Source organism: Arachis stenosperma, chromosome 4 (assembly GCF_014773155.1).
Source record: "Arachis stenosperma cultivar V10309 chromosome 4, arast.V10309.gnm1.PFL2, whole genome shotgun sequence".
In the NCBI taxonomy this organism is placed as follows: domain Eukaryota; kingdom Viridiplantae; phylum Streptophyta; class Magnoliopsida; order Fabales; family Fabaceae; genus Arachis; species Arachis stenosperma.
Window position 1 is genome coordinate 140,297,045 of NC_080380.1, and position 15,494 is coordinate 140,312,538.

Sequence of the window (15,494 nt, forward strand, 5' to 3'; positions counted from 1 at the left end):
AATAGCCTTTCAGCTTTTGTCTCTCACGAGTCTAACCCATCTGTTAAATTATATGTGAAACAAGCATGTTGGAGTCATCGAACAACGAATGATTATGCAACACGTATTTTCTACATGTGTATATATAAGTTTCTATACCGTAACGAGACCCACTTATTAAAACAGCAAAGAGTGAAAATTGAAATTTGAAGCTCAGCGGAATTTTTCCAAAAAGAATAGCTTGAGTAATATTGAATCTTTTTCCATTTCAAATCCATGATTTGAATCTCTCTTACTCTCATTCTTCATTTTGCTCTGCAACTCTGAAGAAGTAGCTTCAAATTTTTGGGATTCATTTGGCGTTTACTTTTATTTTCTCCCTGTATCAACACCGGTGACATCGGCACTGTCTACCTTTGCCGCCTCAGATGATTTTCTCTCCGTCGATTACAAGAACTACAGCAGCATCGCCAAAGTACATGAACTACCAGCATAGAGTAGCATGGTCCGACTCACAGAAAGTACTAGCCTTAACCTTAAACATTTCTCACTTCGTCATCATATCTATCTTCTCTGTTTTGAACCGTGTTTGTAAAAATGGGAGTTCTTTGGTGACCAAGATAATGGTACCCAAAAGTGGTTAAAAATTGACCCACAAATTGAAGGTTGACATGTGGAATGATTGAATATAGTGAAAAATATTCTAAGAATATGCTTTTGTGAATTACATTGAAAAAAACTAAGTTATAAAAAAAATATAAATACATGGAAGGAAAAAAATATAAAAAAGAAAAAGCTGGGAAGTTAATAAAAATGGGATTTATTTAAATAAATTAAATAAATATTTTATTTATTGGAATAAATAATTATAAAAATTACTACAAAAATACATCTCCCAATCTTATCTCGTTTATTTATACTGTAAATGATATAATTATGAATATATTTCGTTTATATTGTAAATGATATATATGAAATTTGAAAAAGTACACGTATTTCGTTTACCGTGTAAACTATATATATTTAAAATGATCCGTTTACAAGATATGTCGTATGTGTATTTGTAAATATAAAAATATAATTTTTGAAAATAATAAAAAATATTAATAATTTAAATTAGACCAAACTCTTAAAATGGAACGTTTCAAATAATAGGAAAAATAGGCGGTTTCAAATAATAGGGAAGATGGACTATTTCAAAATAACAAAGAAGATAGGTGGGTTGGTTTTTAAGAAAATAATGTGTTTATTTTAAATGGACAGTTTAAAATTACGTGATAGGTACAGTCGCCCATTAATTAATTAGTTAGTTAAAACCGTTTATGTTCTTTGTTATTTTGAAACTGTTCATCTTTTCTATTATTTGAAACTGCCTATTTTCTCTATTATTTGAAACATTTCATTTTAAGAGTTTGGTCTAATTTAAATTATTAATATTTTTTATTATTTTTAAAAATTATATTTTTATATTTATAAATACACACATCTAGTTTACATTGTAAACGAGATAATTATGAATGTATCTTATTTATACTGTAAACGAGATAGGTGTATTTTTTCAAATTCCATATATCTAGTTTATGTAAACGAAATATATTCATAATTATATCATTTATAGCGTAAATAAACGAGATAAGATTGGAAGACGTATTTTTGTAATAATTTTTATAATTATTTACTTCAATAAATAAAATATTTATTTAATTTATTTAAATAAAAAATCTCATTTTTATTAACTTCACATTTTTTTTATTTCTTTTGTTTCCTTCCATGCATTTATATATATATTTTTCTATAACTTAGCTTTTTCCATTTTTAATGTAATTCACAAAAATATATTCCTAAAATGTTTCTCATTATATTCAACCATTCCACATGTTAACTTTTAATTTGTGGGTCAATCTTTGGCCACCTTTGAGCACCATTGTCTTGGTCACCAAAGAACTTCCCTTGTAAAAATGGTATCAATCTTAAGCAGCAAATTGACAATAAATGAAGAAAGTGAAAAAGAGTTGCTGGTAGCCAGTGAAATGGCTGCAGCAGAATGAGGAAGAAAAGGAAGAAAATAATGATTGAGAAGGAACTGAAGGAGAGAAGAGTGTTGTGATGATGAATTTTCTTATTCCAATTGAATTATACATCATAAGAACTTCACACTATGCTATATGATTTATATAGCTGTGTAAAAGGTGTGAAAACAAAAAGGAATAACAAACTATATATTAGCTAGCCCTAACAAACTAGTAAGCTAAACAATCTAACAAACAAACAAAAATATACTAACAAATCTTGTACATTTAAAAATATTATTTTCAGCATATATATTAACTAACATCCCCCCCACAAGCTGGTATTACTTGGCTTGTGTAGATCAAGTAATCCCGGCTTGGATAGCAAGTAGAAGAAGGGTCCTGGTGCAAGAGGCTTGGTAAACAGATCAGCCAGCTGCTCACTAGAAGCAATATGTTAAAGATTTGAAACACCTTCTTTATATTTGTTACGAGCTACATGACAGTCGATTTCAACATGCTTTGTCCGTTCATGAAAAACTGCATTTGAGGCAATATATATAGCAGATTTATTGTCACAGAATATATCAACGGGCAGGGGAGGAGAAATCTTGAATTCTTTTAGAAGTTTCAGCAACCATACAAGTTCACAAGTTCCATTTGCTAGAGCTCGATATTCAGCTTCAGAAGAGGATCTAGTGACTGTTGTTTGCTTCTTGCTTTTCCATGATATAAGAGTTTGGTCAAGAAAGAAGCAATAACTAGTAATATATTTTCTAGTATCCTTACAAGCCCCCTAATCAGAATCAGTATATCCAGAGAGAATAAAAGAATTAGAAGCAGAAAAGAAAAGACCTGATGCTGGTGACTGTTTCAAGTATCGAATCACTCTATAAACTGCCTTGAGATGAACATCGGTGGGATAATCCATGAATTGAGTAAGACAACCTACAGGGTAGCTCAGGTCAGGTCTAGTATTCGTGAGATAAAGAAGGCGACCAACCAGCCTTCTATAAAGAGTAGCATCAGGTAGAGGAGAGCCAAAATTTCTTGACAAAGATGTAGTATAATCCATGGGTGTAGTGGCAGGTTTGGCTCCAAGTAAACCACAATCATTGATCAAATCTAAAGCGTATTTTCTTTGATAAAGGGCAATCCCTGTTTTACTTCTTGCTACTTCCATGCCAATGAAGAATTTTAAAATGCCAAGATCCTTTATCTTGAATTTGCAGTCCAAGAAGCGTTTGACAGCTTCAATTTTTGAGAGATCATCACCAGCTAACACAAGATCATCAACATAGACCAAAATAGCAGTGAAGCTAACATTAGTGGACTTGGTGAATAAAGAGTGATCATTTTCTGACTAAATATATCCCAAATCAATTAGAGCATTGGATAGTTTGATGTTCCATTGACGGCTCACCTGTTTCAAACCATAAAGAGATCTTTCTAATTTACAAACTAACTTGGGATTATCACACTTCAGCCCTTTTGGTAACTTCATATAAACATCTTCATGGAGATCCCATGAAGGAAGGCAGTATTGACATCAAGTTGATGAAGATGCCAATTCTTTGATGCTGTAATTGCTAAGAGAACTCTTACTGTGCTTATTTTAACAACCGAGCTAAAGGTGTCAATATAATCAACGCCTGAAATTTGAGTGAACCCCTGAGCAACTAACTGAGCCTTGTGTCTTTCTATTGTCCCATCTGGGTTGAATTTCGTGCGAAAAACCCATTTACAACCTACTGCATTCTTGCCAGGAGGAAGAGAAGTGACGATCCAGGTTTTGTTTTGCTCAAGAGCAGCAAGTTCTGCATCAATAGCTTTTCTCCAGCAATCATGCATAACAGCCTCAGAGTAGTGCTTCGGGTTAGGATTATTTATAAGTGCAAAAGTGAAGGCTAGGTGTTTTGGAGAGAAAGATGCATATGACAAATGGTGTGATAAATGGTACTTACAGTTTGAAGAATGAACAGCATTGATGGGATCTTCATGTGATGCCATATTGAAACAATGAAAGTCCTTAAGGTATGAGGGTAGTTTTCTATCCCTCTCAAACCTTCTCAGGGCAGACTGAGTCTGTTCAGGTTGAATGTGATCAACATGAGGCATAAGGGCAATAGCATTATCACTATTTTCATGAATGTATGATGCAGATGCATATGATGTAGAATTCTCAATAATATCATTATTCAAAGATGAAAGAGAGCTATTATTATTAGAGACATCAGTAGTAATTCTAGGATGTGATGATGTATGAATAATATCCTCATAATGTGATGCAGAAGGCAATTGCAATTCAGAAAAATGATCAAAATTTGTTGGATTAAAAGAGTGTTTTTGGAGACAAAAAATTTCTTTTGTTGTTAAAATCAAACAAAATAGAACCTTTGGTTCCTGACTTGGATCCTAAGAAAATGCACTTTCGAGCTCTAGGATCTAGTTTTGTCCTACCAGCTATAAGTGTTGAAGCAAACACAAGACAACCAAAAACTTTAAGCTCATTTAGATCAGGTTTTGAATGAAATAAAGTCTCATATGGAGTTATATTGTTCAAAAAGGCACTAGGTAACCTATTAATTAAATGAACTGAATGTTGCGCAGCATAATGCCAAAAACATTTGGGAACATTTGAATGAAACAATAATGCTCTTGCAACTGTCAGTAGGTGTTGATGCTTTCTCTCCACAACACCATTTTGTTGTGGAGTTTCAACACAAGAAGTTTGATGTTCTATGCCTTTTGAACTATAAAATGAGTCCATTTTGAATTCCATACCATTATCAGTTCGAATTTGCTTAATTCTTTTGCTGAATTGTGTTTGCACAAGTTGGACAAAGTCTTGAACCAATTTTCTAGTTTTAGATTTCAATTTCATCCAATAAATCCATGTGAACCGAGTTTTGTCCTCAACTATAGTTAGAAAATATTTATGACCTGAGGTTGATTGAATAGAAAAAGGTCCCCAAATATCAATATGCAATAAATCAAAAGCATTTTCAGAATTTGTATTGCTTGTTGTGAAAGATAATTTTCTCTGTCTAGCATATTGACAGGAATCACAAACATGTGAAGAAGTAATGCAATCAATAAAAGGAAAGCTTTTTGCATAGTAATCATTCTACTATAAGGTAAATGACCTAGTCTAGCATGCCAAAGAGTTCCTAGGTCTTGCTACACACTAAGAGCTATAGATTGTATCCTAAAATCTAATGAAGGCAGTTTCATAGGTTCAGCATTCATCACATATAAGTCTCCTTGCATCTCAGCTTGCCCAATCATCTTCAATGAAGGAAGTTCCTATATCTCACAGTAAGAATAAGTGAATCTAAATTCACAATGTAATGATTTAGTAAGCTTGGAAACAGAAATTAAATTATATTTAAAGTGAGATATGAATAAAACATTAGTAAGAATTAAATTTATATTTATTTTGTATGAAAACAAGTTTATTTTGTAATTAGAAAAGTAAAAAAAATTCTATTTTACCTTACAAACGGATTTACAGACGGATTTTCTGTCTGTAATCATGATTTTCCAATGTTTAAATTATAGACAGAAAATTTGTCGGAAAATCCGTCTGTAATTACAGACAAAAAATCTGTCTGAAAATCTGTCTGTAATTACAGACAGAAAATCCGTCTGAAAATCTGTCTGTAATTACAGACGAAAAATCCGTCTGTAATTACAGACGAAAAATCCATCTGTTAGTTTGTCGCCTTCAGGAAATGGAGGGAGAATTTACAGAGGGAAAATCCGTCAGTAACTAGTAAAAATCCGTTGGTAATTTTTCGACGGAAAAAAAATCCGTCGGTAAATAATTTCCGACGAGGCTTTTACAGAGGGACAAAATCCGTCGGTAATTTTGTCGGTAACCAAAAATCCGTCTGTAATAAAGACTAAATCTGTCTGTAAATCTGTCTGTATTTATCCATTTTCTAGTTGTGCTAGTATGATATCCCATTACCCCCTTCTTTTCTATCTAGTTAAATTGTATTGAGATTAGATTTTGGAGAAGTGGTAGTTGAGTTTGTAGCAATTTCTGACCTAAAAGCTTTTATTTTCTAGCTCTTCTGTTTTTTCTCTGATTCCTAGCGCAGTGTTCAGAAAACTCACGACCAAGTCTAAAAACAAGCTTTGATTACTTTCGATTCCATAAATTTTCAATTTTGAGGGTTTTCGTTTGAGGTTTTTCAATTTTTTGTTCCATATTCTGAAATTTTGTGATTTTAATTCGATTTTATTTTTTCGCTTCAGTTGCATTTCGACTACAATGTGAGGAATCCAACATGGGCGTGGCTTATGTATAGGGTCTTCATATGCAACGTTTGCTCCGCTGTTCGTCGCATCTTCGAAGTGCATATTAGCTTCCTCAGGAAAGTTTCTTTGCTGATTGTTTAAATTGTTATGATTTCATGATAAGTTTTTTCGTGGATGTTGGCATTAGAAATCTGGTAAGACAAGTTAAACAGCTTGCTCTTCTTGCTTGATACACTGGTAAGTAAGTAGAATGCATTTCAACTATCTTGAAGAGGAGGGCATGAGTGTTGGGTTCTTTAAGGTGTTATATATGCAATGTTTGTTCATCTGAGCTCTGCCTCTCCCATTCAGTCATCATTCATTTATGGTATTGTAAATTTTGCCCTTTGGCTTTAATGACTCTGACAATTCCTTCCTTTAATTTCTCTTTCAATACTAACTATTTCTTATTCATTCTCACCTACATTTATTTTCCACCTCTTCAGACAAGTAAAAAGAATATGAAATTTTAAATTTCAATTTTGAATTGAAAAAACAAGTATATTTATAATCTCCTGTTTTCATTGTTTACTGTATTTAGTCGTTCTTCTAGCACTTGCTACAGCTGTGGTGGGGATGAGCCATATGGCCAGGGATTGCAACCAAGGAGGACGCAGATGTGGAGGCATGCACGGCGACGGTGGTGGCAGTGGATCCGCTACAACTATGGGGATTCTGGGCATTTTACAAGGGACTTCTAAACAAGCTCTTTGAAAACAAGGTTTGATCACTTTTGATGTCCAGATTTTTAATTTTGAGATTTTTGGTTTATGTTTTTCAAGTTTTTTTTTTTCTGATCTACTATATTTTTACTTTTTGTGATTTTTAAATTCGTTTTTATTTTTTCGCTTTAGATGTGTTTCGATTGCAATGTGAAGAATCCAACCTGAGTGTCCGTTATGTATGGCTTCTTCATATGCATTGATTGCTCCATTGTTCATCGCAGTCTCAGAGTGCATATCAGCTTCTGGGTACATTCCTCTCTCTTAAATTCACGGTTTTCTTTCCATTTTTGTAACTGGTTTACTTCAAATCTGGACCTTTTTTGTTTATTTTATTTTTCTTTTTGCCTCATATTATATGAATTCATGTTCATAATACTGAGAAAACTCGAGTTTTTAGCTTCTCAAATTTGTTGTTAAAGTATTTTTCGGAAGAAAAATGGATGGGTGGATGAGAGTGTCATTCTGAAGCATAGCAACGGGAAACATTTTTCTGGCTTTATCACTTTGCAGGCTTCCTTCCTCATGAACACCTTTTTAATTTGTTTTATTTTTAAATAACTTTAGCTAAAATTGATCAGAGCAGTGAACTATTTGTGTTTGAACATTAGCTCCTGAGGCATTGATATGAACAAAAAGCTTTCAGCTTATTTTGTTTTGGTTAGGTATTTTTTTCAACCGTTGATGTGTGCATGTGCCTTTGAAGTATATGCATACTTCTAGAATTTTCATGTTTAAATCTTAGTAGAAATTATTGTCATAAAGGATGCATTTGTTTGTGATTTTGGAGGTACAGAAAGTACCTTTCTTTTTTCACAATTTTAGTATTGTTTAATATATGATTGTGGTATAGATGTTGTGGATGCATGCAACTTTGGATGTGAACATTTGAAAATGTTACTGTATCTTAAATACTATGCAATGTGTATTCTCTGACTGAACCAGTGAAATTCAAATTTTATATGGACTTTTCTCTTATATGGTACAAATGGGGATAGATTTGCAATTAGCAAAGCAGCAGATAAAATTGAAGATATTCATGGTAAATCGCTAAATGAAAATGAGGTGGCAGCAGCTATTGAAGAGAAAGAAACTCATGCTTTTGAAATTAATCTTTCTCAGGTAACTTAGTTGTGAGCTTTACAAAGATATTGTTTTATTTTTTTACTGTTATACCAATTCTTTTTTTTTAGTTTTCCATCATTATTATTATGATTTGTTGATACTGTAAAACAATTTTCACTATATGTAACAGCTATTTGAATCATTTATACACTTTTAATTGTGGTTGAAGCTTGAGAAAGACATCTTTGATGAATAAGGTATTCTTTGGTATTTGATAGTCTTCAAAATTATTTATCTTTATTGATTCTTATTGTATTTTTTTGTGATTTATTTTTCTATAATTTAACGGTATACCAAGGAGCTTCGTATTCTTATATTTTCTTAATAAATATAATTTAAAAATGTGAATAATAAGTTTAGCAATTAGTACAAAGAAACTATTGGGCAGAATTTTTATCAAAGGAGGTGCAATAAGAACATAGAATTTTGACCTTACAAGTTTGTGATTGGTAATTAGTTGTACTCTTATTTCTTTTTCCTTTCTTGGTGCTTCTACGTGTGTTTGAGCATATCTATATGCATCAGCTGGACAATTAGGAAATGTTATGAATTTTTGGAGATTTAGTTGACCATTGATAAAAAAATGTTATGTGTTAGATTATCATATGACCATTTGTATTTAGGTCCTCTTTATTAGGCTTTGTGCATTGTGCATCCAATTTTCTAAAAAAAATAACCATTTATGTTTCTAAAATGATTTAGGATTAAAAAGTTCTTGAAAGACTTGCTCATGTGATTGATAAATTTGATATCATTCAGTCCTTGAGCAATTAAGTGGGCAAGAAAATTTTATATATCTACGTGTTCTTTCTTATTTATTTTTGAAAGAGTTATGTGCTAATTTTGATTTGCCTATATATTGTATTTTTATTTTTTTTATTTGAGGGATATCATTTTGACTTTAAAGATTTTTTATTATCATATTATTAAATTGGTTTATAACAACCTATAGAAATCAAAATTGTGCATCATCTGTTTTTTTAGATAACAGATTTGGTTTCGTAGCACAATTTATTCTTTTTTTTTCAATTTTGATTTAGCACTTGCCTTTTTCAGACTTGGATGGAAGGAAGAAGTGATCTTCAGTGCTTTTGAACGATTTGCTATACAAGTAATACAACTGTTACCCCAAAAGAGTACTTCGAGAGGCTTCTCAACTTCAATCTATTAAGTAGTCTATATATACAGATTAAAATTTGTTGTATCATTCGTTTTCATTGTAAATCTAATGAGAGAACAATATTATTTCTAAAGTTTATAGAATATATAAGTACATTGTTGACATATTAAGTAATTATTGACACGAGTATTGATGGTTTAGTTTGAATCTAATCAATGATAAAATGAAATACCATGCCTTTGTGTTTATTTTTAGCATGGTCAGTGATATTTTGCAGTTTTTGTTGCGAGATTGAAATAAATGGAACAAGTTGAACAAAAGGAGATTTTTCTCTATGACTCGAAGCATTAAATTTTTTATGTGCAGAAAAATCTCTATTTGTATCATTCACTATTATTGATTAGTAAATTGTGGATGACATTTTTAAGTTGAAGTCTTGATATTTTTTTAGGTGGTTCAATATTTAATAGGAGGTTATTAGGTAATTCTATCCAATATTGAACCTTTTTTTTTGTTGATTGTTCAGTAAATATATGAAATTGTGTTTTTGTTATATAACATTGACATGAAAAAAATTTTTTACATTAGTAATGAATATGCAAGGAATGATTTTCAGCTTCTCATTTATGCCAAAAAATTTGTATATGTTAATTTAATTCAATTAAGGACAGACATTAAGATTTTTAAGTATAATTTTATTTGATTATGATACACACTATATTATACATAAATGATATATTTTGTTAATTTTAGTACTAAATATTTTTCGTGCATCGCACGGGTCATTTATTAGTATTTGTCTTATAATGAATGATAAAAAGATCAAAATAACCCTACTTTTATGAATATATTCTCACAAATAACTGGCTCAGAAACATAGTTGTTTAGCTGAAGAATAATGAAGTAAGGTGAAAAGTGAGTTTGAAGTTGTTAAACATAAACTATTTTTTTTTGGCTTGGCAACTTGTGAGTATAAGTTTGGGGGTGGTGTCAAGGAGTCTAGGAAGGATTTTTTTTGTATTAGTTATCCCAACAATGCTTTTTCAGAATTTTTTTTTCATTGAATAATTATTGAAACAATTTTCTTTCTTGTTTACCATTTTTAGAATTTTTAATTTATAATAAGAATATTATTGCTTTTTCCAGCTATATATAATAAGGACAATATTAAACAAGTTTCTATTGTTTTTTTTTTCATGAAAATTAAACTCTAATATAACATGCATGTGAACATTGGTTATCACTATAGTGATTGGTTGCTGCCTTTATTTGTATGCTTAGCATCCCTTTCTAATGATAGCCAAACTTCAAAAATATTTTATTGTGATTATAAATTTTTTTTATCTTATGGTTTTTTATCATCTATTTATAAATTAATTTTTTTATATTCATTTATTTGGCCATAAATATTTTTTAAATATATATAACCTAAAAATATTAATTAATGACTTAACGTATCATATTTTTAATAAATATTTTTCACTAATAATATTAACTATTCAAAATTTATTAATTATTTTTATAATTTTTTATTGCTTGTCTGTTAATTTTTATGTTATTACTTAACAATTTTCGTTTATAAAACTATCAACTACCTAATATTATGATTTAATTAATAAGAATAATGATATTAATAATTTTTTCTAAATCTTGTTATTAATTATAATTAGGAAAGGGCCATAAATAAATTTATTAGGGGTGACAAACAGACCAAAACTCGTTAAACCAGCTCATGTAACTCAGGAAAAAAAATGGGTCAGATTAGAAATTTAAGTCCTCTGTAATAAAAAAAACCACCGAACCTACACTTCCTAATTCACGAATTTCGCAGGTTTCGGCAGGGCGAGGCGGACTTTTGACTTTAAGATGATAATTAAATTCAGAACGTTATTTTTGTGCTTGTATTTAGAAGGTTTGTTCGTTTTACTTTGAGTTATAATTTACTCGAGAAATTTAAAATGTAAATAATATTTTTTTTTACAAAATTTCTTTATAAATAAAATAGAGACTTTGACAATGTTTAATTATATATTTCAGACAATATTTGTTTTTTTTAAACAATGATGATTTTATTATTTTGTTTTAAAAAATTTGGTTGATCATTATGTTTATTAGATATTTAGAATTATAAATACTTTAGTGTTTGTGAATTTAAAAATTATATTTTTTTATATCTTTAGAAATTATAAGTTTGTTAAAATACTCATGAAATTATATATTTTTTATATTTAATGGTTTAATATTTTTTAAAAAGAAAAAAAGAATTGACGGACTTATCCCGCCAAACCGCCATTAAGTAGGACGGGATAGAAATTTAGGACTATCTCAATAGACGGGACAGGACGAATTATTCCGCCAAATAGCAGGCTTTTAATAGGATAGAATGGGACAGGATAAGCATGCCCGCTTGCTACCCCTAAATTTATTTCCTCAATAGATGTTAATTTTGTTATGAAATTCTATATTTTATTTAAAAATATAGCGTAATTGAGTTTAATTCTTACATTTTAAAATAAATTTATTCAAAAATTTAAAATGTAAATCATATTTTGTTTTTTACAAAATTTTTTTATTAACATAATTAATGATGCTTACTTGAATAATTATATTTAGATTCTAATGATATTAAATTAAAGTCAACCTATTTTATTGTCTTATATTTTTAAAAAATTCACAAGAATAATATGAAAACCTAATAAGTTATACATTTTACTAATAATGTACACCAATGGTTGATCTTTTAAAAGTAGTTTAGAAAAAATTGTTAAAAAATTTTTATTATAAAAAAAATTAAATCAATTTTTGTTTTAATACCATGATTTAACACTTATGTAAGTTAATGATTTATTCGTCTTGGTGATATAATCGTTAACCTTGAGATCGGAATATAGTATTTTTATTTAGTCATGTTTACGATATGTTATATCATATTACTTTTAGTGATAAATTTTTACTGTTATTAAAAATAATTATTCATTCCTTTTTTAAAATATTGATATCTAAAATTAATAAATTAAGCAAATAATTTATTATCATACACTCAATTATAGTTTACAATTAAATACTATTTAAATTTATAAATATAAATGTTAAAGTTTCTAATTGGCTGCTTTGATTTATATCCAATTAATTGGAATTCAAATGGTTTTGGTTTAGTCATTGATTTCTTCTAGTTTAAATTTTTTTCCCTAATACCAACTAAATTTAATGTAAGATGATTTTAATGTGTGAACTTATGAGTTGATTAATTTAAAAAACAAAGAATGATAGATGTTAGGAGGGATAGAGAGAATTTGATGTATATGAAATGGAAAACAATTTTTTAATAATGATTAGGGCTGGAAGTGAGTCAAGCTAACTCATGAGCTAGCTTAAGTTCTGTTACGGCCCGGCCCAAAGACCCGACGGATCGACCCTGGCCCGAGCTCCACCCGACCCGACTCCTCGCCCTTCAAACAACCCGGACACGTGTCCCGTACGACCCACACGCGGCTACAGGACAATGTCCTTGGGAATATGGGCCTGTTCTCACAAGGGGCCCACTACTGACATGTATATAAGGGGAAGATTGGCTCTTCCCCCGAGGTACGTCACATTTCCACATAACTTTTCCCGCCTGCACACTAGCTGACTTGAGCGTCGGAGTGTCTTTGCAGGTGGCACCCCCCCTCATCATCTCTCCAAGACAAGTGCTCGGCTACTCGACAACCTGCAAACAGTGCGACCAAAGCTAAGGCGTCCTCACTCCCACACCTGTTTACCCGATCTGTCCGGAACCCGACAAACGAACATTGGCGCCGTCTGTGGGGACTCTGCCTAAATGGAAGTCGCGCTGGGTCCCGGTGACCAAGCTCGAGCCGCCGGAGCAGAGGGGGCAGCCTCCGTCGCCTCGCAAGGGGGGCGGCGGAGGTCCCCCCATCGACACACGAGGACACGACCATTCGGGGGAACGGGCGGCGATAGCGCCATAATAATGCAGGAGCTACGCCACAGAGTCCAAAACCTAGAACGACAGCTGGCTGACCGGGAGCGGGATGGACAGTTTACTGACCCAAGCTATACCCCGTCTCCCGGGAGCGAGGAGGAGGACTCTCACAGAAGCCGCCCGCGGCGTACGTCCGCATCCCGGACGGAAGCGGAGAGCACGCGGGAGGAATCACCCGTAAGAAGAAGGCGAAATGACACGATCATCTACTCCCGCGGCAGAACAACCCGCCGAGCGGCAAGAGGTCGCGAAGACGGGGAAGGGAGATCTGACAGAACAAGACAACCTGTGATAATGGGCGTCACCCCGTTCCACCGATCCATCCTCGAGGTCCGGTTGCCGAAACACTTCGACAAACCAACGGACATGAGGTATGACGGAACTCAGGACCCTCTGGAACACCTCACGGCCTTTGAGGCCAGGATGAACCTAGAGGGAGTAGGGAACGAAGTAAGATGCCGCGCCTTCCCGGTAACCCTAGCAGGACCAGCGATCAGATGGTTTAACGGCCTCCCTCAAAGTTCCATCTACAATTTCTCAGACATCAGCCGTGCATTCCTTGCCCAATTTACAACGCGGATAGCAAAGGCCAAGCACCCCATCAACCTTTTAGGGGTAACCCAGAGACAAGGAGAGCCGACCAGGAGGTACTTAGATCGGTTCAACGACGAATGTTTGGAAATCGACGGCTTAACCGACTCGGTGGCCAGTCTCTGCCTGACAAACGGCCTCCTCAATGAGAACTTCCGAAAACACCTTACCACGAAACCGGTTTGGACAATGCATGAAATCCAGACGGTGGCCAAGGAGTACATAAACGACGAGGAAGTCAGCCGAGTCGTGGCCGCCAATAAGCGGCAGTCCGGTTACAGCCAAGCTCGGCAGTCCGGTGGGGACGGTGAAAGAGCAAAAGAAAAGGCCAGGGAGGAGGCATCAAACAAAGCACCTAGGCCGTTTCCTCGAGTCGGAAAGTTCACTAACTACACTCCACTCACTCTCCCCATCGTGGAAGTTTATCAGCAAATAGCTGAGAAGGGAATTCTTCCGAAGCCTCGACCACTTAAGGACCGTACGGGAGGAAACAAGAACCTTTATTGTGATTACCACAAGGGTTATGGCCATCAAACACAGGACTGTTTTGACCTGAAGGATGCACTGGAACAAGCGATAAGGGAGGGAAAGTTAGCAGCGTTCTCCCATCTCATCAGGGAGCCGAGAAGACGTTATCGCGATCAAGATGAGGAAGGCAAGACCCGTTCGGCCAAGCGGCGACAGGAACCCGAGGACAGAGACCACGGCCTCACTGTGATAAACGTGGTAACGGCAAAAAACGCTGCACCAAAATCCCGGTCGGCACACAAGAAAGACGCTAAGGTTCTGGCGATCTCATCCCCGCCGGTGCAAAGCTCTAAAAAACCTCCATCCATTTCTTTTGGCCCGGAAGACCAGTGGTTCAGCGACGCCCCGGAAAACCCCCCCATGGTCATAACGGCCAGAGTGGGAACCGGCCTCGTCAAACGGATCCTTGTCGACACAGGAGCTGATTCAAATATCATGTTCCGCAACGTGTTCGACGCGCTAGGGCTAAAGGATGCCGACCTGACGACTCACCAGCACGGGGTTATCGGGTTAGGCGACCACTTCATCAAACCAGACGGAGTCATATCCCTACCGATCTCGGTGGGACAAATCCAAGGCCGAAGATCGGCGATGGCCGAGTTCGTAATCCTCCGAGATTCCACAGCCTACAACATCATCTTGGGAAGAAAAACAATCAACGATTTTGAAGCCATAATCAACACCAAGCTGCTAGTTATGAAGTTCGTTACCGATGACGGATCCATAGGCACCATAAGGGGAGACCTCGAGACGGCGGTCGCTTGTGACAACGCCAGCCTTTCCCTTCGAAAGAAGTCCAAGGAAGCATCCGGCGTGTTCCTAGCCGACCTTGACGCCAGAGTAGAGGACAAGACGAGGCCAGAACCAGAAGGGGACCTGGAGAAGTTTATAATCGGTGACGAAGAGGAAAAGTTCACATTCGTTAACAAGAACCTCCCACATGAGCTGAAGGAACCTTTGATTGAAATGATAAGGGCCAACAGGGACTTGTTCGCCTGGACACCAGCCGACATGCCGGGCATAGATCCAAAAATCATCTCACATCATCTAGCCGTCAAGGCGGAAGCACGCCCAGTGGCTCAGCGAAGGAGAAAGATGTCGGCGGAAAGAGCAGAGGAGGTAGCCAAGCA